Here is a 25,177-nt window from a genome sequence, read left to right as displayed (position 1 = left end):
CAGAGGGAATGTTCATTTTAGATCTTACAGAACTCTGAGTCCTAGAACAACAAAAATGATAATAATGATGATGATAATGATAGTATTTAAGAGCCAACTGTGTACTACACTGTAGGAAGGGCTGAGACAAGACAATCCAGTTGAACATCTCAATCATCTCTTCTCCAGCCCAGCAGGCAACGAACAGCCAGATATGGATTATTCTAGGGAATGGAGAAAACCCCAATCATTTGCCAATTCTACAACCTAACTTTCACCTGGATCATGTCTCCCGACTCTTTTGTGTCGTTCTCTCTCAAGTGCTTATTACAGTGCTCTGTACAAAGCACTCAATTTAATTGACTGAATAACGACTGGAGAAGTGTGTATGATTTTGAACTGTTTGGAACTGTGTAGAAGCAGTGTGGCCTAGTGGAATTAGCCCAGAAATGTGTACACGTACACACACACACACACACAGTTGTCCATTGTATTAAAAAACCCCACCTCACCTCTGAGTGCTTATGTGACTGAAAAAAAGACAGTGTGCTATCCATAATCCCAGTTATTCTAGGCACACAAAAAAGACTGTTCCTTGTATTGTGTTTAATGTATGCAGCATCTGGTGCTGTTTTCCCTTTTGCCTCCTTATCTCTCTTTCTTGGCAAATTTTTGCTCAGAGAGTGCTCTGCACGCAGTAAGTGCTCAATAAATGCGATTGAATAAATGAATGACTGAGCCCCCTCCTTCCTTTCCCCCTCCTTCCCCTCCCCATCCCCCCCGCCTTACCTCCTTCCCCTCCCCACAGCACCTGTATATATGTATATATGTTTGTATGGATTTATTACTCTATTTTATTTGTACATATTTATTCTATTTATTTTATTTTGTTAATATGTCTTGTTTTGTTGTCTGTCTCCCCCTTCTAGACTGTGAGCCCGCTGTTGGGTAGGGACCGTCTCTATATGTTGCCAACTTGTACTTCCCAAGCGCTTAGTACAGTGCTCTGCACACAGTAAGCGCTCAACAAATACGATTGAATGAATGAATGAATGAGTGAATGAATGAGAGAGCCCCTCCCATCCCCACAGCAGTGCAGCAGGCTGATCTGACCTCAGCAATGGACTCCCAGTTTTCAATTTGGGCACAGTCTTGCCGGAGGCTGTCTTTCACCACGTTCTTAAAATGCTTCCACTGCCCTCCATGCTTTCGGGATTCCAAATTTCAGCTCTCCAAGCAGTTGTTATTTGGGTATCCTGCTGTGTCACATTCTCCTCACATGTCCCACCCAAAGTAGCCCTATTAACATAAGCGTAACATCAAAACTAGGGGACACACTATGATTCAGAAATTCATTATTCATGATCTTGTCTTGCCATTTGATATTGGGCATGGCCCGCAAGGTGATGCTGGTTGGCGCAGTGGTGTAGTGGATAGACCACAAGCCTGAGAGTCAGAAGGCCATGGGTTCTAATTCCGGCTCCACCACTTGTCTGCTGCGTGACCATGGGCAAGACACTTCACTTCTCTTTGTCTCAGTGACCTTATCTGTAAAATGGGGAATGAGACTGTGAGCCGCATGTGGGTCAGGAACTGTGTCCAAACCAATACGCTTGTATCCAGCCCAGCGCTTAGTACAGTGCCAGGCACATAGTAAGCCCACTATTGGGTAGGGACTGTCTCTATATGTTGCCAAATTGTACTTCCCAAGCGCTTAGTACAGTGCTCTGCACACAGTAAGCGCTCAATAAATACGATTGATGATGATGATGAAGAAGTGCTTAACAAGTACCACAGTTATCATTATGTGCACAGCAGTGTATTAAGCACTTGCGAGAATACAGAACTGTAGAGTTGAGAAACATAATTCCTACCTTCAAGGGTATACTACCTCGTGGGGGAGGCAGAAATTAAAATTAATTACAGATTGAGGAAACAGAAGAGTGTAAGGCTATGTATGTAAGTACTCTGAGGCTGTGGTGGGAAGAGTTTCAGAGTAATTAAGAGGTAATAATAATAATAATAATAATGGCATTTATTAAGCGCTTACTATGTGCAAAGCATTGTTCTAAGCGCTGGGGAAGTTACAAGGTGATCAGGTTGTCCCATAGGAGGTTCACAGTCTTAATCCCCGTTTGACAGATGAGGTAGCTGAGGCATCGAGAAGTGAAGTGACTTGCCCAAAGTCAAACAGCTGACAATTGGTGGAGCCGGGATTTGAACCCATGACCTCTGACTCCAAAGCCCATGCTCTTTCCACTGAGCCATGCAAGTGCAGAGGTTGGATCCCCAGCGCTTAGTACAGTGTTTGGCACCAGAGTAACCATTTAACAAATCACGTTCCCGGTTAGCTTAACTGGAAGACCTTGAGTCACTTGATCTCAGGTTCGTGGGTTCGAGTTCTTTTATACAAGCAGCATGGCATAGTGGATAGAGTACAGGCCCGAGAGTCAAAAAGTCACGAGTTCTTATCCCAGCTCTGCCACTTTTCTGCTGTGTGGCCTTGGGCAAGTTGCTTCACTTCTCTGTGCCTCAGTTACCTCATCTGTAAAATACGGATTAAGACTGTGAGCCCCATGTGGAACAGAGACTTGTGTCCAACCCAGTTTGCCTGTACCCACCCCATATACAGTTTGCCTGTATTTGTTAAGAGCATAGTAAGCGCTTAACAAACACCACAGTTATTATTATGGAATTACCAAGGTTAGGTAGGAAGGGGAGAGTTGATTGAGTATCTTAAAACCAATGGTATGATGTTTCTGTTTGATTTGGGAGATGGATGGGCAACTATTGGAGAATTTTGAGGAGTGGGAATATGTGGATTGAAATTTTTTTAGAAAAATGATCTTTAAAAGCAGAGTGAAGAATAAATTAGACTGTGGAGAAGTTGGAGGCAGGGAGATCTGCCAGGAGGCTGATGCAGATGTCAAGGAGGGATGCGATAATTGCTTGGACCAAAATGCCAGCAGTGTGGAAGCATAGGAAGGGATGTATTCTAGTGAATTGACAGGAGTTGGTGACAGATGGACTATATGGGTTGAATGAGAGAGATGAATTGAGGATAATGCCAAGGTTATGAACTTGTGAGATGGGGAGGGTGATGGAGTTGTACACAGTGATGGAAAAGACTGTGGGAGGACACAGCTTGAGCAGGAAGGAGCCCTTTTTTAGACATGTTAAGCTTGAGGTGTTGGGAGGACATCCAAGAACAGATGTCCTGAAGGCAAGAGGAAATGTGAGACTGCAGAGAAGGGGAGAGGTCAGAGTTGGAGAGGTAAATTCTACTGAATAGAGTCAGTCAGTCAATGAATAGAGTCAGTCAGTCAATTATATTTACTGAGTGCTTACTGTGTGCAGAACACTGCTCCAAGTGCTTGAGAGAATACAATATTACAATATAACAGACACATTCCTTGCCCACAGTGAGCTTACAGTCTAGAAGGGGAGACAGATATTAATATAAATAAATAGAGCACAGGCTTATCAGTCAGTGTGCTAATCACAGCTCTGCCACTTTTCTTCTGTGTGACCTTGGACCAGTCACTTAACTTCTCTGCACCTCAGTTCCCTCATCTGTCGAAAATGGGGATTAAGACTACGAGCCCCATGTGAGACAGGGACGGTGTCCTGATTGATTAGCTTGTATCTACCCCAGCACTTAGTTCAGTACCTAGCACACAATGAGTACTTAACAAATATCATAAAATAAAAAAATCACAACGAGAGTTGGGCTTCCTGGAGGGGGCATGGCCAGCTGCAAAGGAATTCTAAAAGTCAGCCCTCCTATCCCTTGCTTCCAAGTAGATGGATGACTTCACCATCTTAGAAGATGAAGGCCTATTTTGTTTTAGAAAGGACTCTGTGAAATCCAGATTCACTTAGCCTAGTGAAGGAAGAAGAGAGTGAATGCTTAAATGGGTAGGAATCTCACCTCTGATGTCTGCAGGGGATGAGGAGCTATGCAGTATTCCTTGAAGACTATAAGACAAGATACCTCTATTTGCTGAAGGGTATTAAATCCTGCCGCGACTTCCTTACAAAAATTGCTTTCGCCGAGGGAGGGGAAATCACATTCAAATAAAAGAATGAGGGAGTGTGGGGGAAATAATAAATCAGTAGGAGACTCTGAAAAAGTCCAAGGAGGCTAGTAATTCTTGGCCTGTCCCAGTTGCACTCTGGGGCTACACTTTGTCACTCATTATATAGTCTTCATCACAGTTCTCGGAGGACACGATTCTATCAACTAACACTTCCCACTGTCATAAATTATTCCTTCTCCATGGCCTCTTTTCATTTCATTTTTGAGAAGCAGCGTGGCTAAGTGGAAAGAGCAAGGGCTTGGGAGTCAGAGGTCATGGGTTCTAATCCTGACTCCACCGCTTGTCAGCTATGTGACTTTGGGCAAGTCACTTAACTGCCTCATTTCCTTCATCTGTAAAATGGGGATTAAGATTGTGAGCCCCATATGGGGCAACCTGATCACCTTGTATCCCTCCAACGCTTAGAACTGCACATAGTAAGCACTTAACAAATACCATTATTATTTTTTTTTATTCTCTTGCAGCCATGACCCTTGGTTTTCTACTGACCTTCTCAGACTAAACTACTCATTCACCTGAGAAAATAGAGTTCCTGCTCCATGTAGACTCTGGACTATTCCTTTGGAGCCAGAAACCAAAGCTACAAACTCCTTCACCTAAATTCATGCCATCATTCCCTCATCTCTTCGCTGGCTCTGTCCCTCCTCGATTGCATCTACTGGCCAACCTTCTGTTATGGATTTTTTTTAATGGTTCTTGTTAAGTCCTTACTACGTGCCAGACACATAGTAATGATGATGATGATGATGGCATTTGTTAAGCGCTTACTATGTATGAAGCACTATTCTAAGTATTGGGGGGGATACAATTTGATCAGGGTGTCCCACGTGGGGCTCACAGTCTTAATTCCCATTTTACAAATGAGGTAACTGCGGCACAGAGAAGTTAAGTGACTTGCCCAAAGTCACACAGGCGGGGTAGGGATTAGAACCCATGACCTCTGGCTCCCAAGCCCATGCTCTTTCCACTGAGCCACGCTGCTTCTCTTTGGACACAGTCCATGTCCCACGTGAGGCTCACAGTCTCAATCCCCATTTTGCAGATGAGGTAACTGAGGCAAAGAGAAGCGAAGCGACTTACCCCAGGTCACACAGCAGACAAGTGGCAGGGCTGGGATTAGAACCCACATTCTTATGACTATCCACAAGGCTACCCTGCTTTGCTATTGTTGGATTCTTCCTTATGGTATTTGGTAAGCACTCACTATGTGCCAGGCACTGTGTTAAATGCTGGTGTAGTTACAAGCTCCTTAGGTTGGACACAGCCCATGTCCCACCTGGGATTCGCAATCTTAACCCCCATTGTTTACAGATAAGGCAACTGAGGCACAGAGATGTTAAGTGACTTGCCCAAGGTCACACAGCTGACAAAGCAGGGATTAGAACCCAGGTCCTCCTAACTCCCAGGACTGTACTCTATCCACTAGGCCATGAGGAGTTCACTGGTCTTCTTCCCTACTTTCATTATTGTCTTCTTTCTTGACAACCTGATCGCCTTGTAACCTCCCCAGCGCTTAGAACAGTGCTTTGCACACAGTAAGCGCTTAATAAATGCCGTTATTATTATTATTATTATTTCACACCACTCAGCTGGTTGGAACAAACACCTGAACTTTCAGATTTAGTTTCTCCAATCCAGTCCTGGCTTGAGAAATACCCTCAAGTTCTATCTCCCACAGGTTAAAAACCCGAAAACTCTAGTGCTACAGCAAGCTTCTCCCTTAATTGCCCAAACTAAGCGTGTGCCGATATAGCCAACCTCAGAAGAAAAAAAAAGAACAGCTAGGCAACCGGGTTTCTGAAAGACGGATTTGGGCAAGAATCACCAGTTGTTCACCTTTTCCTTCGGGATGTAAGGAAGCCAAGGTCGCCACCGGTCAGACGAGAGCCGGATTTGCCGCTTGACGAAGGAACTGGTTTTGCCCCCAGTGTTTGCCCAACTTCCTAGACCTCTATCCTAGGAGTGTGATGACCTTCGTGTTCAATCAGACACACAGCCTGTCACAAGTACAGTTTCTAATTGGCAACCTGCTATGTCATTTTCACTTTTCAGGGAGGTACCTCTAACCCATATTTCAGTTGTTTTTCTTCTCTGTGTGCAGCAAACCCGTTAGAGACGAAGGTGCGAATTACACTCAGGACTACAGTAACAGCAATGCACTAATTAGCTGCTTCTCCTCCTTAGCTTTCCAATCCCTCATAGCCCTGTACCTTTCTGCGCATTCTCCTTTATCCAGTTCCCTCCCGCCTTTTATAATGTTTACCCTTCCACCGCTTTGAGCCACAAAGCTTATTTTCATCCTGGTTTCCAGAAACACACTCACTGAAAGAGCCTGCAGCGGCAAGAAGGTAGTGAAAGATGAGTTTGGATGTAGGAGATCTCTTGATATCGGCCTGACTTTATTTGAATAGAGAAGAATTAATCTTCAGAGGGTGGGGATTAAGTCAGGCTGATTAATCCTTCTCTATTCAAATAGTCTAATTGACCCCAGGATGTTAATGTCCGTCCTTATTCCCACCATTCAGCTTTCTCCCAGTGATACAGGCTCACAATCGGCCCAGCAAAATGTGACTATGGGACCCTGACGTGACCCCCCCACCCCTCCCCAAGAAATTGGTACCGGGTCTAATGTCTAACCGGGTCTAGAAGCAGCGTGGCTCAGTGGAAAGAGCACGGGATTTGGAGTCAGAGGTTGTGGGTTCAAATCCCTGCTCCGCCACATGCCTGCTGTGTGACCTTGGCAAGTCACTTCGCTTCTCTGAGCCTCAGTTACCTCATCTGTAAAATGGGGATTAAGACTGTGAGCCCCGCGTGGGACAACCTGATCACCTTGTATCCCCCCAGCGCTTAGAACAGTGCTTTGCGCATAGTAAGCGCTTAACAAATGCCATCGTTAATTAATTAATTAATGGAACTACGGATGTGAGCCGAAAAGAAAAGCAATGGTCCTAATCCCTTTGATTTGACTCTCTGGGGGCTCGGTTTTCTGATGGGACGGTGCCATGGTTGAGAGAGGCAGCGAGTCATTGAAAGAAACTCTGACTGTGTTTGTGAAAACTGGAATCAATTCAACTTTCTGTCAGGGCAGGTTCAGAGTGCTACCGCCTCTCTTTCCCTCATCCTCCCTCTCACGGTCCTCTCTCAGTCTCCTCCGAGCACAGGATTGAGGTGGAGAAGTCTGCCCTGATCAGAGCAGCTGTCACGGTCGTGGGGAAGTGGATTCCACCTGGGAACTTGATTGACTTGGCATCACGACAACCCTAGTAGTTGGATGGGAGGCAAGCTGAGAGCCGTGTTTCACTCATTCAGATATGCGGCTCCGGTCATTCTGAGTCAACAGTCCATTAATCGCAGCGTGGCGCAGTGGAAAGAGCCCGGGCTTTGGAGTCAGAGGTCGTGGGTTCAAACCCCGGCTCTGCCAATTGTCAGCTGTGTGACTTTGGGCAAGTTACTTAACTTCTCTGCGCCTCAGTTTTCTCATCTGTAAAATGGGGATGAGAACTGTGAGCCCCCCATGGGACAACCTGATCACCTTGTAACCCTAGAACAGTGCTTTGCACATAGCAAGTGCTTAATAAATACCATAATTATTATTATTATTATTATTTCCTGGGCATTTTCTCTGCTCAGAGCACTGTACTAAGCACTTGGAAGAGTATAATAGAGTTGCCAAACACAATCCCTGCCCTCAAGGGGCTTACTGTCTAGCTCCTCCTATTCTACCAATCACTATTTAATTCTGTGACTCGCTATAGAGCCCATGATTAGGTTATAGAGCAAAAATGCAGGGTGGAAGGAAGAAAGGAGAAGAGCATCATAGAAGGGGAGGGAGGGCCACATTAAACTTGAAGGCCAAGTTGTCTTTGAAGAATATTAGTAAAACCAGTTTAGCCTAAACAACTCTGGGTGTTTGCTGAAATTCATGAAAGAAGTGAGAAGGCAGTGGAAATGATACCTGGATTTTAGTATTTTGAGCAGCTAAACTAGTGCCTGAAGACCAGGGCTTAATTAAGGTCTAGGTTTCCCCTTAGCCCTGATCACACGGTGAAAGGTCTGAGTTAGCCCTTCCCTCCCTTCCTTCTAGACTGTGAGTCCGTTGTTGGGTAGGGACGGTCTCTATATGTTGCCGACTTGTACTTCCCAAGCGCCTAGTACAGTGCTCTGCACACAGTAAGGGCTCAATAAATACGATTGAATGAATGAAATTCATCCCCATTCCCAGCCCCACAAGAAAGGTCGTTGTGGACAGGGAAGGTGCCAGTTTATTGTTAGATTTTACTCTCCGAAGCAGTTAATACAGTGCTCTGCACACAGTAAGCGCTCAATAAATGTGATTGATTGAATGAATGAATGAATGAATAAAGTATTAACACAGGAGGTAGGGTGATGAAATTAAGTGACTGGCAACATCTTCCAGAACATGGAAGCAATAGGAAATCACACTGGAAAGTGGATGGATATTTATTTCTATTCCTAAACTCACTTCATTCTTCTTTCCACTTCTCACTCAAACTTCCATTCAAGAGGAAATTGACTTGGGGCTGGAACATCTTCATCAACTGGAACATTCTTCATCAATAGTTATTAGGTGCCTATCGGGTGCTGAGTCCTGAAGCGGATGCTTTGTAACATTCAGTAGACCTCCACAACACCCTGCCAACTTGTACTATATGTTGCCAACTTGTACTTCCCAAGCGCTTAGTACAGTGCTCTGCACACAGTAAGTGCTCAATAAATACGACGGAATGAATGAATGAATAATAACAATAGGAATAATAATAATGACCACTGTGGTATTTAATGCTTACTATGTGCCAGGCACTGGACTAAGCACTGGGGTGGATACAAGCAAATAGGGTTGGACACATTCCCTGTCCCACGGGGGGCTCACAGTCTCAATCCCCATTTTATAGATGAGGCAACGGAGGTCCATAGAAGTGAAGTGACTTGCCCAGGGCCACACAGCAGACAAGTGATGGAGCTGGGATTAGACCCCATGGCCTTCTGACACCCAACTCTGTGTTTTAGCCATTACACCATGCTACTTCACTCACCCCACCTCACCCAATAACAGCCCCACAGCACTTCTGAATATATCCATATGCCCTGCTGCTTTCTCTGTAACTTACTTGATTGGAATCTCCTTGAGGATAGGAGTCAGGTCTACCAATATTACTGTATTTTACTCTCCCAAATGTTTGGAGCAATGCTTTGCACACAGTAAGCACTCAATAACTACCATGGTATCTGGAGTAGCTAGAAGATCATCAGATCAAACAAAGGGCCAATTAAGAGATGCCACTACAGGTCAGCTTTTGGTGATACTGTTGGTTGGATTCAGGAAGGCCTTAGAAATAGACTCAATTTTCAGCTATTTCAACTGAGTCCCTTGTGAAAGCCCTCTGTGGTCACCATATCATAATAATAATAACAACGATGATGATAATTAATAATAGTATCAGGGCCAAAATACTGTCAGAGGGTTGGAGAGTAGCCAATGAATCTTCATGCTTCTCACGCTTTTTTATACTCCATCCTGTTCACTGGTCACCTGCCACAAACACTCAGTCCCAAATAAACATGTTTCCATTAATAAAAAATAGGCATTTTCTAAAAAAACAGAAACAACATCTTTATTTTGTGTAGAGGGCCTCAGATTTCCACATGTGTAGTAAACAGACCAATAGCTAAGAAAATGGGAGCCAGGTTTTGGATCTTGCTCCACAGTGCTGAAATCAACATTGTAATTGAGCTCTCCAGTTCCATTTCATGGGCATTCTACTGTCCTTTAAGTTAATTCGGTCAAAGTATGTCAGCTGGATGTTTAGGTACCAAGTATTGTGCCAAATCTTAAGTGATGTAATTGGCCCTGTGAAGACTCACCGTTGTGTATAATAATAATAATGGCATTTATTAAGTGCTTACTATGTGCAAATCACTGTTCCAAGCACTGGGTTCTAATGAACCCTCTTGTTTGAGAGTACAGTTGGAAATGACTGTCAGTCATTGCTGAGGGAATGAGGTCTGAAGGAAATATGGCCACATTAACTATTTCATCACTTACGGCCCCTGGAGATTCACCTGGGCAAAACAAAAAGAGTGACAAATATTTTCAGCCTAAGTGAGGTTCTGTTTGAGCCATTACCATCAAATGGTAGAGGAGCATTCTAACACTTCGAATGAATTTCTCATTAAACAGCACTAAAGCTGTAGATGAATTTTGGTAGCCATAATCAACTCGACCCTGAAGTGGCTGGTTTCAGTCTATTATAGCCTCAGTTCCTGGTATTCAAAGGGGAGTTGGTTTTCAGAGGCAGGCATAAAGGTTAAAGACAACAGGATGAATCAGAGGTTACAAGCAAAATAGTCCCTGCTGACCCTGGAATCGCCATTGGTTTTTACCTCTCAGACTTCTTATTTTTTATCTCCCCCCACCCCGTTGCATCGATGACCTTATTCTGGAGGGTCTGACTGGTGTGAAGAATCTGGGAGTAACTCATTTTTTTACAAACTTCTTTGGAGACCCGTTCTTTTGTTCAGTCTGTATAGCCCTTAGTGCACGGCATACTTTCCTAATGTTGATCAGGTACTCACAATCAATTTCTCTTGTCCTTTCTTGTTAAGAGTTTCTTTTCTTTTTATTTTTCCCCAGCTGGGAGGCTCCTTGGCAAAGGCTATGTTGAATTGGATTTCTTCAGGCAACGATCTTTAGAAGCTTATATCCTCCCAGCATTCCGATTAGCACTGTACATACTGGTTCATGCGATGAGAAGTTTTCCAGAGTGAGGGATATTTGAAATGGAATGCAATTTGTCTTTCAAGAACTAATGTACATTCTTTTTTTTAACAGTATTTGTTAAGGGCTTACTATGTGTCAGGCACTGTACTAAGCACTGGGGTAGATACCAGGTTGGACATAGTACATGACCCACGTGGAGCTTACAGTTTTAATTCCCATTTTTCAGATGAGGTAACTGAGGCACAGAGACGGGAAGTGACTTGCTCAAGGTCACACAGCAGACAAGTGGAAGAGCTATTAGAACTCAAGTTATACTGATTCCCAGGCCTGTGATCTGTCCATTAGGCTACGCTGTTTCTCTTCCTCTACCAACCTGACAGAAAAAAATCAAGAAGCACCTCTGACCTCCCAAATGTTTCTTTCCAAGCCAATCAATCAGTAGAAACTGAGGCACAGAAAGTAAAGTGACTTCCCAAGGTCATGCAGCAGGTGAGTGGTGGATCTGAGTGGGTGACTGCTTAGTCTGTGAAGCGGCAGCTCATGGGATTCGATTTGTCAGGATGTTGCCAATTTGTGCTTCCCAAGCGCTTAGTACAGTGCTCTGCACATAGTAAGCGCTCAATAAATACGATTGATGATGATGGGCTGGGCCCAGGCAATTGTCCAGACACCCTGTGGATTAGAAAGCGCTGGCTGATCTTTCTTCAGAGAACTTCCCTTCCAAGATAGAAGTCCAAGGCTCATCTTGAGCAGGGAACCTGTCTACTAACTCTGATGTCTTCTACTCTCCCGAGCAGGGAATGTGTCTGTTTATTATTACATTGTACTCTCCGAAGCACTTCGTACAGTGCTCTGCATCCAGTAAGCGCTCAATAGACATGATTGACTTACTAACTGCTTTGCACACTGCAAGCACTCATTAAATACCATTGATTGATTGAGTATTAGCCCGGTGCTAATGCCCCAGAAGAGCTTTACCCCGGGAGGTAGGCTGATAGCGCTTAGAGTGTCCCAACTAGGAATAAAGATTGGGGTCAAAGAACAGAATCTATTTAGTATGATGGATTAGAGGAGAAACAAATGAGGTGAAGCGATAGATGGACTACAGCGTGACTAGAACAAGATTCTTGGTTCCGGCCCACGTGACCAGGTCATCAGCGAACTGGAAAAAAAGGCGCCCACCGTTCACCAGATGCCTGCTTAGTTGGCAGTTCCGGATCGCCCTCTGCTATTTGTCCGCTATTCCACAGGGATCAGCCCTGGGCCCAGGAGGTAACAGTTTGATCAGGGGTTCGATCGATGGAATAAAATGTGCTTGTTAAAATGTGCTCATTAAGGGCTAGAAACCAGTACTACCGTAAAATCTCTCCAGGTCATAAATGGAGAGCTGGGTTAGGTCTGGGGATACCCAGGCAGCTTGGACATAATCCTCCCCCTTCTACTCAGAGCTGTTAGTCCCTGCCTGGAGTCCTTTTTCGGTCCTGGGATTGTGAGCGGAGCTGCAAAGATAATTAAGGGATTGAAAAATGGTTTAGGAAACTGAAATTATTTCACCTGAAGAAGAGGCTGCAGGGTGAGCTAAATCTTCAAGTGCATGAAGAGCAATTATATGGAAGATGTGGCCCTAACCCTCTGACATTAACCACTGGATTTTATAATCAACCTGAAAGGGCTTTCTGCTCCAATTTGAATACCTTTCTGTCTCTTCTTTATTCCTGATGTCGCATCCACTAGCTACTGGTGAAATTGATACTGATATTGAAGAAAACGCTTCAGAGAAGCAGCATAGCTTAGTGGATAGAGACCAGGCCCTGGAGTCAAAAGGACCTGCATTCTAACCCCAGCTCTTCCACTTGTCTGCTCTGTGACTAGGGCAAGTCACTTCATCTCTCTGGTGCCTCAGTTACCTCATCTGTAAAACAGGGATGAAGACTGTGAGTCCTATGTGGTACAGGAACTGTGTTCAACCTGATTAGCTTGTATCTACCCCAGTGCTTAGTACATTGTCTGGCACATAGTAAGCGCTTAACAAATACCACCATTGGCTGAAGACCCAATCTGCTAGGGTCCAACTACAAATTCAGCTGACCACAGTCCAAGACAACTTTGTCCACTTAATCCCAACCACTAGAGAAATTACCAGCCACTGAAAACACTACTGGGTGATCATGCAGCTAGATGGAAGGTTATTAATAATAATAATAATTGTGGTATTTGTTCAGCACTTATTATGTGTCCAGCACTATTCTAGGCACTAGGGTAGATTCAAGTTCTTGGACACAGTCCCTGTCCCACATGGGGCTCACAGACGCAGTAACTGAGGCACAGAGAAGTGAAGTGACTCACCCAAGGTCACACAGCAGACACAGGGTGGAGGCAAGATTAGAACCCACGTTCTCTGACTCCAAAGCCCGTGCTCTTTCCATTATGCCGTGCTGCTTCTCTATTCACCTCCCACACTGGGGAACTTTCCCTCAGATCATTGTCAGCTGAGGCACTGAATCTATAAACAAACAGAAGAATGATGCTTAATGGGGCTCTAATCTGGACAGAAACTTGATTTAGCCATCCAGTCATCTAGGAACGTGACTGGGAGGCTGTATACTCCTTGTGGACAGGGATCATTGGTGTAACAGATTGATCAATTGGTATTTATTGAGCATTTATTGTGCATCAAACACTACACTGATTGCTTGAGAGACAGCAACACAGCAACAGAGTTGATGGACAGGACCCCTGCCCATGAGGACTTCAAAGTTTATATGGGAAGACAGCCATTAAAGTAAATTATTGATAGGGGAATGGGAGAGTATAAGGATATTGCACAGCGTAAGTGCTCAATAAATACGATTGAATGAATATGTTCTTAAGTGCTATCGGTCTGAAGGTGGGGTGAATATCAAGTGCTTAAGGAGTATAGCTCCAAGGGCACTAAGGTATGAATCATCTCTACCTATTCTATTTTATGCTCCCAAGTTTTTAGCATAGTTTTCTGCACACAATAAGTGCTCAATAAATATCATTGATTAATTCATGGTAGACTCTAGATTGTAAGCCCCTCTATACTGTAAGCTCATTATGGGCAAGGAATGTGTCTATAGATTGTTACATTGCTCTTAGTACAGTGTTCTGCACACAGTAGGTGCTCAATACATATGATTGATTGATTAACTGATTTACCATCAACAGCTCACTCTCTGAAGGCTCATCCATTTCTCCTCTCCTGGAAAAAAAACAAACCCTTTTTCCGGCCCGACTGCACTATTCAGCTACCATCCCATCTCTCTCCTCTCATTCCTGTCCAAACTCCTGGAATGGGCTGTAGATACCCCCTGTTTCCACTTCCTCTCCTCCAACTCAATCAATCAATTGTACTTATTGAGTGCTTACTGTGTGCAGAGCACTGCACAACTCCCTTCTTGACTCTCTGCAGTAAGTGCATTTCACCCAATAGTGTTCAGTAATTATTGTTACTCCTAATAATACTATTCATCAACTTACGTACACCATTCTTCAAGCACTAAAGTTGCATATCTAAGTTTCCTGTATCTTCTTTCTCTGTAAACTATTTTGTGTCTGTCTTACCCACTTAAAACTATTGGAAGAAAGGGACCGTATCTGATACCTTTATTATAGTCTCCCAAAACCTTAGTAAAGTGCTCTTTACACAGAAGGTGCTCCATAAATATGATTGATTGGCTGATTGACTGATATCCAACCTAGAGCAGTCGATTTGCCTGGCTGCCCAGCACTAAGATGTTTAGTATGAAATGGTGGCAGCTAGCATGGATTTCAAAAACAATTATGCAGATACTGTGAGAATTTCTTCTTCCTCTCAGGACTACTTTTCCCAGTAGGAAAATGGGTTGTGGAAAGTCACGAGGAAAGGCAGAAGGCATGGAATAGAGGGCAAGGGGAGGGCAAGAGGACAATACAAAGACCGGATGAGGATGCCAAGATTTTTTAATTAACGTTGCGAAGCCATCCTCTCCGGCAGCTGCGAAGCACAAATGCTGCTGAATCAACACCTTGGGGATTTGTAGAACGGTGTATATCATCATGTTGTATTACCGCTTGCCTTCGTTTAAAATGAAAACACTCACACACGCACAAAGCCCAAATGAATGTTATGATGTTCTACTTCAATTACTGAGGATAACTGGTATTTGATCAGTTTTTTTTTTTAATATTATTCCTTTGGATGAGACATGAAGAGACAGTAAACCAAGGTCCTGAGAGGCTGAAACATGAAAATCCCATGAGCCGTTTAGCCTGGGGCTTAGACAACAGTGGACTGAAGAGGAAGGGAGATGTGATAGGGAAGAAACTCTAGCTGGAGGGTGGAACTTCTCCTCCGTTTATCCAGAGCATAAATTTCCTCTTTAATTTTGTTCAAGGAATGCTTGAACAAAGAGAAGCAGCATTGTCTAGTGGAGAGAGCATAGGCTGGAAGTCAGAAGGAACACGGTTCTAATCCCAGATCAGCCACTTGTCTATTATGTGACCTTGGGCAAGTCACTTCACTTCTCTGGGCCTCAGTTACCTCATCTGTAAAATGGGGATTAAGACTGTGAGCCCCAAGTGGGACAGGGACTATGTCCAACCTAATGATCTCGTATCATCATCATCATCATCATCAATTGTATTTATTGAGCGCTTACTGTGTGCAGAGCACTGTACTAAGCGCTTGGGAAGTACAAGTTGGCAACATATAGAGACAGTCCCTACCCAATAGTGGGCTCACAGTCTAAAAGGGGAGACAGAGAACAAAACCAAACATATTAACAAAATAAAATAAATAGAATAGATATGTACAAGTAAAATAAATAGAGAAATAAATATGTACAAACATATATACATATATACAGGTGCTGTGGGGAAGGGAAGGAGGTAAGATGAGGGGGATGGAGAGGGGGACGAGGGGGAGAGGAAGGAAGGGGCTCAGTCTGGGAAGACCTCCTGGAGGAGGTGAGCTCTCAGTAGGGCCTTGAAGGGAGGAAGAGAGCTAACTTCACACTCAAATCTGTCTTAATTACAAAACTGACTAAGATTACCCTAGTAGAATCAGCAACACATTCTCTGAAATTTTAGCAGCAAATCCCACACAGCTAACATTCTTCCTGAAATGAAAAATAATACTGATTAACAGATCCAGGGAGCAGAGTACCACCACATTTTCTATCTACCCCAATGCTTGAAACAATGCTTGACACATAGTAAGCACTTAACAAATAGCGTTATTGTCATTAATAATGGTGACTTGCAAAATGTCGACATCAGAACACAGGTCCTCTGAATTCCAGCCCTGTGCTTTTTCCAGTAGGCTATGCTGCTTCCCAATGAAATAAAATCCCTTAACTGTGACATGGCAGTACAAGTAGAAAATAAGTGAGCTTTGAATGCAGGCAATCAGACATGAGGTATCTGTCTTGGAGATACAGGAAAATCAAAACATCAAGGAGGAAAACCAGAAACAGTGTCTGACCCTGGGGAGTAATCAATCAGTCAGTGCATTGACTGTATTTATTCAATGCTTATGGTGTGCAGAGCACTGTACTAAGCAGAGAGTTGGTAGACATCATTCCTGCTCTCAAGGATCCTATTAGCTTAGGTGTAACTTTCAAAAATAATGTACAGGGTGATTGGGGGAGGGAGGCGTGTGTGTGTTCTAGAGGAAGAAGACACAAAAACGACACATACCTAAACTTTGGATTGAATGTAAAGTAAGACAACCATCATCTGGCAAAGGCAGAATTCTGGGCTGCATGGGCCATTGCTCTAACCTAGCAGTGGCCGTTTTTCACAAATTTAGGAATACAATGAAATGAGTCCATGAGGCAGAAATAGAAGATGTCAGTCTCTCAGGGCAGGAAGTGCTGCAGCCCAGCAGGCGATTATCTTTCTGTGGACCTGATGTGGATGGGATCGTCAGTCACCCTCTCACACAAATTAAAATCTCACCATCAGGGGCCTCATCTCTCTGCCTTGACATCAGAGTCAGCACCCCTGGATAGAAGCCCACTCTGAAAATGAGGCTGGAGAAACTGAACAGCTCAACTAAAATGCCAACCACAAGTGCCCACCCTGAATATCTGCCACGCTTCATCATGCTGATTAGCACTGGATGGTTAATAACTTGAGGAAGGCCTTAGAAACCTTTATCATTTGTAGTCACATAATCTTTATTTGTTGTTTGTCCCTTCTCCTTGCCAATGGGAATTCATGGTGTGTTGGAACGGTGATAATCTTGCTTCTGGACTTTAACAGGCATAAAAAATCTGGGATAATTGGCCTGTTGATTCTCTCTTTACTCTGTTTCCTCTAGTACCACCAAACTCAACCTTTAGTCATGATTTTCAATGTAGCAAATGAAACTTGTTCTACAGCAATTTCCAAAAACAACTGGTTTTTGTATTAAAAAAGACAGAACATTACATTTGAAGCCCCAACAGTAACAAGCACCCTGCTTAGTCAAATTTTATCAAGTGATAGTGTCCTATTTTTTATAGCTTTAAATTAACAAGGAGCCCTGCTTTGTTTGTTTGTTTAAAGGCCAGGAGAGATTTTTTTCTTTTTGCTTGTTTAAGCTTCATTTAATTCAAGCTTCAATCTGCCCTTCTTTGATTGCATTTCCAAATCCTAAATAAAAGTGATAACTCTTTCTACCAGTTGTAAAAAAACTGCAGTTGCCAGTTATTGCTTTTTACCCCAAAAAACCCTTTAAAACCTAGTTGACAGCTCTATACCAAAAAAAAAAAAAAAATCGTGGCCTTTCCAAATGGACCAATATATTTGTTACAACCTCTTTACTGAGTTCATGTATCTTCTTTATTGTTCTTCATAAACAGGCTATTGGATCTTTCTAGCTTGCAATGTGAAAAATGAAAGAATTTCCTCTCTTCCTTGCCTCTCTTATCTCATAATTGTTTTGTTCTGAGAGGTAGGGGAGACCAATATAAATGTCTCTGCTATTTTATTTGTCCTTTTCAAGCTCATTCATACCCTTTTCTCTTAGACTGTGGGTCTACTTATTGTATTGCACATCAAGCCGGTTAAATTGTTTGAGATTGGATTTGATTTCAGAACCTGATGTGAAAGAGATGAGGTGAAAATATTTAAAAAGCCACATTTTCTGGTGTCATGTTTGACAGATACCAGGTAAAAGCATTTAAGGAGCAGCTCACGTGAGTGGTTTTTTTTTATTTGTTTGTTTCAAACAGTATGACTCGGCTTTATGTATCTTCCTTTATCATCTTCTTTCACAGTTTAGCACTAAAGGCTGCTTTGCACAATTGTGGCCTTTGTTGTTCAGAACTCCATCTCCACATGTTAAAGGGTTCCTTACCAGGAGCTATAATTCTCCACTTGTGCCAGTCCCCTCTCTTTCAGTGAAAAGCAAACCCCCAAAGTCTAAAATAATAGATTTTAAACACAGGTGGGAAAGAGGAGGAAACGTATGAGGATTTCAGTCATTCTCCGTCATGCTTCTTTGTCATTTCTTGCGTGTCACCAATGCACCAGACACCGTTCAAAACCCAGAGAGGTAATAGCGGCTCTGCAGCTCACTGACTCCTGGAAAGTGACTAGACTAAATTATTACTCCCACCACTTACTTGAATTTTTCGCTAATTTTCTGCAACTTGTCGAGTTGTGAGACTGTTATATAGTGAAATGAGTATGCACATGGGGAACTTTAAAATACAGAACAGAAGAGGATATAATCGGCTGTTTGTTGTGTTCAGTGACATGCTGCCTCGGGCAGAGTTTTTCCTTGCTTCAAAAATAACCCTTCGTTGAATTGTCACTAAGGGTCAAGTTCATCTGTGGATTTGTTGTGGCTGAAAAGGCCAAGCAGGATGCACAGTCCTGACCACACCAAGCACGTTTTCACAGGCTGTCCTTTGCAGTGCTGCTGTGTTTGTAGTTTGCAGCATCTAGCGGTGTTTTCACTGTTGCCTCAAGCATATGTTCAGAAAGAGCCATTCCTTTCTGAATCGCTGTGCACCTTTCTGTCCTGCTGCAGTTGTCTCCCAGTTTTCAGCTGAGATGCACTCTTCAAACATTTCTTTCTCCCCTTGGTTTTGGGTGACCCATTGCAGCACACCATCCAGCAGCTAATTTATCATCATCATCAATCGTATTTATTGAGCGCTTGCTGTGTGCAGAGCACTGTACTAAGCGCTTGGGAAGTACAAGTTGGCAACATATAGAGACAGTCCCTACCCAACAGTGGGCTCACAGTCTAAAAGGGGGAGACAGAGAACAAAACCAAACGTACTAACAAAATAAAATAAATAGAATAGATATGTACAAGTAAAATAAATAAATAAATAAATAGAGTAATATATATGTACAAACATATATACATATATACAGGTGCTGTGAGGAAGGAAAGGAGGTAAGATGGGGGGATGGAGAGGGGGACGAGGGGGAGAGGAAGGAAGGGGATAATTTATGTATCCTATTGTTATTCCTGAAGCTCAATGGAGATGAGGTAGCTTCAAAGCTAGGAGATTGTCTTTGTTCTAATACTTTGCTGCTTGTGATCTAGTTTATTAATACTAATAATAATAACTGAGGTATTTCTAAGCACTTACTATGTGACAGGCACTGTACTAAGTGCTGGGGTGGATACAAGCAAATCAGGTCGGACACAGTCCCTGTCCCACATGGGACTCAGTCTGAAGCCCCATTTTACAGATGAGGGAACAGAAGTACAGAGAAGTTAAGTGACTTGCCCAACATAACACAGCAGGCAAGTGGTGGGGCTGGGATTAGAACCCAGGTCCTTTTGACTCTACGGCCCATGCTCTAACCATTAGGCCATGCTGCTCGATGCTGAATATAGCCAGTAAGTGACACTAATAGAACTGTTCAAGGACCTGTCTCTCACAACTACAGAGGAAGCTTGGTAAGCCTTCAATTTTTTCTGAAGACTAATACCACTACTGACACGCTGTCAGCATGGCCTAGGTGATAGAGCAAGGGCCTGGAAATCAGAAGGACCTGGGTTCTAATTCTAGCTCCATAATTCATCTGCTATGTGACGCTGGGCAAGTTACTTCAACGCTTTGTGCCTCAGTTTCCTCATCTGTAAAATGGGGCTTAAGACTGTGAGCCCCATGCAGGACATGGACTGTGTCCAACCTGATTAGCTTGTATCTACCCCAGTGCTTAGTACAGTGCCTGGCACTTAACAAACATCATAAAAGCAAGGATGTGCTGGCCACCTTGATTCAGTTTTCTACTTCCATGTCTATTGCTGCATCATTGATCATTATGCTGCCTAGGGAGATGGGAATTCATTCTGGTTTAAAAGGTCTCCAGGTAAGAGAAAGTAACAGCTTCTCCCAAAAATCCATTCTTGCATCCGACAACCGTCATTTTCCTTTTCATCTGCTGCACAGTTCTGCCCTGTCTCCCTTGAATAACCATCAGTGGAAACAAGTACTAGCTTGAAAATGTTGCTACACCTTCCAACATGCAAAAACTATTATTGGACTATGTCCCACCATTTCAACCTTCCCTTCTATGAGCTGAATAAGCTTTCTCTCATTTTATTTTTCCACATAAGGTTCTTTTCTCCACGACTTTAATTGTTTTGGGGAGGAAACTGCTGTAGTTTGTAGCAGGACCCAAATACCATTCTAGCCAACTCCTAATCAGAGGAACAAATCCCGAGCTAAGAGGAAGAAGGAAGAAAACCAAGGCATCGCCACACACTGGCAAAGAGCGATCCCACTTTGGAAGCTTGGATGAGGGGTCTTAGGGCTAAAAGAAAAATAGCCAATTTTTCTCAGACTGAATGGAACCTCCCATTTTCCTTCTGTAGACTGTGAGCTTGTCCTCTAGACTGTAAACTCACTGTGGGCAGGGAACGTGTTTATCAACTCTGTTGCAGTGTTATATTGTACTCTTCCAAGCACTCATTACAGTGTTCTGCACACAGTAAGTGCTCAATAAATAAGGCATTGTCAGATCTTGGAAACATCACGGCCCTTCAGTGGAAATAAGTCTATTCCAAACTCTTCTCCCACATGTGTATTCTCTCTGTACAGAGTGTTTGATAAATATTATGATGCTAAATATTGTATTATAATAAATTATAGTTAATACTATCTTCTATTATAAATATTGCTAACAAATCAATTGATCTATTGTATTGAGCGTTTACTATTTCTAGAGCACCTGGGAGACTACATTCTGGTTGGTAGACACATTCCCTGCCCATAATGAGAAGCAGCATGACCTAGTGGAAGAGCACTGGCCTGGGAATCAAAAAGCCCTGGATTCTAATTCCAGTTCCTCCACTCGCCTGCTGAGACCTTGGGCATATCAGTTTTCTTCTCCGTGCCTCAGTTACCTCATCTATGAAATGGAGATTAAAACTGTGAGCCCCATGTGGATGCTAGACTATGAGCTCGTTGTGGGCAGGAATATGTTTGTCATATTGTACTCTCCTAAGCACTTAGGACAGTGCTTTGCAAACAGTAAAGTGCTCAATAAATATGATTGAATGAATGAATGAACAGGGGACGGGACTGCATCCAACCTGATTAGCTTGTATCTACCACAGAGCTTAAAACAATGCTCAATAAATATGATTGATTGAATGAATGAATGAAGAGGGGAAGGGACTGCATCCAACCTGATTAGCTTGTATCTCCTACAGTGCTTAGAACAACGCTTGACACATAGTAGGCATTTAATAAATACCATTTAAAATGAGCTTACAGTCTAGAGGGCAAATATGAAATGCAAATATTATTACTACTACTGCTCTGTCCATCCTCCCTCTTGCTTCCCTGAAAGTGGTATACTGAAAAGGAGTTTCAGATAAAGAGTAGGTCCTGTAACGCCACGGCTCTTCAAGCCTCATAAAGGCCAAAAGTCACAAGAAAAACTCAAATAAGTTCCCTCTGACCCCTGAGCAGATGGAAAACTTCCAGAAGACTGAGGCTTCGGAGGCACAGATGATCACTCAGACTTCTGGCCTGGATTTGGAGTAAAGCCCCTTTCAGTGGGGGGCTGTTGATGGGAAGAACAACTTCCCAGTACAATAATATAATGATAACAATAATAATAATAATGTTTTTGATAAGCACTTACTCTGTGCCAAGCACTGGCCTAAACACTGGGATAGATATAAAATAATCAGGTCAGACCCAATGCCTGCTTAATATGGAGCTCAGAGTCTGAGAACAGGTATTTTTACTCCCATTTTAATATGGTGAAAATTGAATGCAATTAAATTAAATGAGTTGCCCATATTCACACAGCAGGCAAGTGGCAGAGCTGGGACTAAACTCTCAGAATAGTTCTGTCTCTCAATGCTGGCTCTTTAAACTGAGCCTAGACTTGTCTCTGACGGACTCTGGAGTTTCCTCCTGCTGTGAGGCTTTCCTAGTTTCCTCAGCCATGTGTAATAAATAAACAATAGTAATAATGGCATTTATTAAGCACTGACTATGTGCAAAGCACTGTTCTAAGCGCTGGGGAGGTTGCAATGTGATCGGGTTGTCCCACAGGGGGCTCACAGTCTTAATCCCAATTTTACAGATGAGGGAACTGAGGCACAGAGAAGTTAAGCGACTTGCCCAAAGTCACACAGCTGACAATTGGCAGAGCTGGGATTCGAACCCATGACCTCTAACTCCAAAGCCCATGCTCTTTCCACTGAGCCACGCTGCTTCTCTTTAGAGTGTATTTCATGCTCTGCTTTTCTCTGTTAAATGGAGAAGATGGGCTGTGATGTTAAAAAAATAGACAGTGAGGGGCAAAGACTATACCCGCCCTTAGTTAAGTTTAGACTTAATATTCCTGTTCCCCGTAAATGAATCTCTCTCCCACTGCTCAGCTATTTAAGCAGCACTTGTCTGCTGTGCTACCTTGGGCAAGCACTTAACTTTTCTGTGCCTCAGTTACCTCATCTGTAAAATGGGGATTGATTCTGTGAGCCCCATGTGGGACAGGGACTGTGTCCAACTTGATTTGCTGTGGTGCCAACTTGTTGCCAACAAGTTTATGTTGCCAACAAGTTTATGTTGCCAACTTGTACTTCCCAAGCGCTTAGTATGGTGCTCTGCACACAGTAAGCACTCAATAAATATGATTGATTGATTGATTATATCCTGTATATATATGTATATATGTTTGTACATATTTATTACTCTATTTATTTTATTTGTACATATCTATTCTATTTATTTTATTCTGTTAGTATGTTTGGTTTTGTTCTCTGTCTCCCCTTTTAGACTGTGAGCCCACTGTTGGGTAGGGACTGTCTCTATATATTGCCAATTTGTACTTCCCAAGAGCTTAGTACAGTGCTCTGCACATAGTAAGCGCTCAATAAATACGATTGATGATGATGATGATGATGATTAATTGATTGATTTGCTATGTGCCTGGCACATAGTAAACACTTAACAAATATCAGAATTATTATTACTATTATTATTTTTATTATTATTTTACCTCCCTCTTCTCCCCAGCCTTGTGCCCAAGATAACTACTAAAGGTAGGCCATGCCCTATTCTCATTCCAGTCTGATTTACCCTTTCCAAATGATGCTAGAAGACCCGTACTTGCGTGCAGAAAGAGGGATGGAAGGGGATCCCATCCCCCTGAGAAGACCAAGCTGTTTCACGGCCTTTTCCCCTCACAGCCTGGGAGAGAAGACAAGTTCATGGTACAGCTAATTGAATTGTTTTCTGAGGACGGGTTGAGCGTATTTGCTACAGCCTGTGCGTGAGTTCAAGCAAGACGACCGCTCACTTCTTGTTGCGAGGAATCGTGGGGCTGGGAACGCAAAGGGATGTTGTGCGATTTTAACCCGTGGAAACTTCCAAGTGGATAATGGAGAGATTAATGAGTTTCTCAGCCACTTTAAGAGTAGCCTTGCCTTTTCTTATTGCTGTGAATCTCGGACTGGACGTGTGAAGCAGATGCATTGGAAAGAATTGCAAGAATTGCAAGAATTGCAGAAAACAATTGGACTCCCTCTGCTGGTGAACGTTCCCACTTTAAAAAGTAACAACATTCACCTCCCAACCCGTTGATTACATCGATTTTAATAGGTATTGCCACTCTGATCTTTTTTTTTTTTTACTTAGTAAACTTATATACGTGGGTGAATATTCTCCACTAAAGGGTTTGGACTGTTGGCCTTTTTTTTTTATTTTTTTACAACATGCAATCAGGTATATTTGGGGATATAGAGAGGTGAAGGGGAAAATCAAGAAAGCATCACGATTTTATTTCCCTTCCTGTTTTTCCAAATGATTGAATTTAACCTTATCCTAAGCCATCATCTCTACAGTTTGTAAACAAGCAGAACGCAGAAGTGATTTTGTTAGTTTGTTAATTTTGTTAGTATGTTTGGTTTTGTTCTCTGTCTCCCCCTTTTAGACTGTGAGCCCACTGTTGGGTAGGGACTGTCTCTATATGTTGCCAACTTGGACTTCCCAAGCGCTTAGTACAGCGCTCTGCACACAGTAAGCGCTCAGTAAATACGATTGATGATTGATGATGATGATGAAGTGAAGAAGTAGGGGATCCAGGATTGGATAGCGTATATCCTATTTATTTTATTTTGTTAGTATGTTTGGTTTTGTTCTCTGTCTCCCCCTTTTAGACTGTGAGCCCACTGTTGGGTAGGGACTGTCTCTATATGTTGCCAACTTGTACTTCCCAAGCGCTTAGTACAGCGCTCTGCACACAGTAAGCGCTCAGTAAATACGGTTGATGATTGATGATGATGATGAAGTGAAGAAGTAGGGGATCCAGGATTGGATAGCGTATATCCTATTTATTTTATTTTGTTAGTATGTTTGGTTTTGTTCTCTGTCTCCCCCTTTTAGACTGTGAGCCCACTGTTGGGTAGGGACTGTCTCTATATGTTGCCAACTTGTACTTCCCAAGCGCTTAGTACAGCGCTCTGCACACAGTAAGCGCTCAGTAAATACGATTGATGATTGATGATGATGATGAAGTGAAGAAGTAGGGGATCCAGGATTGGATAGCATATATCCTATTTATTTTATTTTGTTAGTATGTTTGGTTTTGTTCTCTGTCTCCCCCTTTTAGACTGTGAGCCCACTGTTGGGTAGGGACTGTCTCTATATGTTGCCAATTTGTACTTCCCAAGCGCTTAGTACAGTGCTCTGCACATAGTAAGCGCTCAATAAATACGATTGATGATGATGATGATGATGATATACCTGTATATATGTATATATTTTTACGTATTTATTGCTCTATTCATTTATTTATTTTACTTGTACGTATTCTATTTTATTTTGCTAATATGTTTTGTTTTGTTCTCTGTCTCCCCCTTCTAGACTGTGAGCCCACTGTT

The sequence above is a fragment of the Tachyglossus aculeatus genome, chromosome 9 (genome assembly GCF_015852505.1).
Source record: "Tachyglossus aculeatus isolate mTacAcu1 chromosome 9, mTacAcu1.pri, whole genome shotgun sequence".
Taxonomy (NCBI): domain Eukaryota; kingdom Metazoa; phylum Chordata; class Mammalia; order Monotremata; family Tachyglossidae; genus Tachyglossus; species Tachyglossus aculeatus.
Note: the sequence above shows the minus strand (reverse complement) of the source record.